The sequence below is a fragment of the Echinococcus granulosus genome (assembly GCF_000524195.1).
Source record: "Echinococcus granulosus chromosome Unknown EG_S00001, whole genome shotgun sequence".
NCBI classification, from domain to species: domain Eukaryota; kingdom Metazoa; phylum Platyhelminthes; class Cestoda; order Cyclophyllidea; family Taeniidae; genus Echinococcus; species Echinococcus granulosus.
Window position 1 is genome coordinate 43,314 of NW_020170381.1, and position 1,025 is coordinate 44,338.

The window sequence follows — 1,025 nt, forward strand, 5'->3', positions numbered from 1 at the left end:
TCCTTCATATATGCCCTCGGTTGAACAGTTTCATGTATTCGCCTCATTAAATCTCTCCTCAAAATAAAGAACATTTCTTGTTGAAATGTGTTATCAATTCTTCCATGGGTGGGATGGTGCACGCAGGAGCTGAAGTACAGTCTCCAATTACATGGACTGATTTCCCAATGAAGATCCATAGATGCCTCAATGCCACAGCACACATTGACCCCATTGGTACTTTAATTTGCAATTGTGTTTACCATCAGTCGGGCATACCTGGCCCTGCAGAATAACTCCAAGGAAAGTAGGCCTGCAGCTCTTCATGTTATAATACATATGCAGCAGTCAAGAAATGGCTGTCAGCGAAAGCAAGCAGTTTCAGGCCGTAGCATGTATGGAAACCAGAGCTCAAATTCCGCCTTGTCAATCCATGGTAGTGGACGTAGTGGCAAATATTTTAAAGCTTTGTGCATAGAATCAGCCAAATCCAACTCCGTCTACGATTCCAAGGCCAGAGCCGGGACTTGGTGAGGTTAGTGTTGGGAGTCTGCCCCATAGGATGCCACGGAGTGAGACTCGGGTTGGTCAATTCTGCCTATTAAGACTGTGATGCAGAATGAAGAAAGCAAGAGCCGACTTCGAAAATAGCATCTCACACCCCAAAGGAGCAAATGGTAATTTACCAGTGCGAAGGGGGAGGGTACCACAGAACCAGTACGCATATCATCATATTAAAACCCAATCAACTGAGAAGGGCACTTCATTCATTCAACTGCACTACTTTCAACAATTCGTGATGTGTGAAAAGCAGTCGGTGGAGGCCATTTGGGTTGCAGGCTTTATCAAAGTGAAGGTGTAGTAGTACACTGCTTCACATTCACCGATACACACTGATTACGGTGAAGACGAGTGTAATGGGAAGAAATGAAGGAAGGACTGGAGGTGGAGGAGTGGTTGAGTAATGGGATGCACATAGGGATATTTCAACCAAGGTCAGATACGAAGATTAAAAATACTTCCAATTACTGTTTTGGCTTTACTGA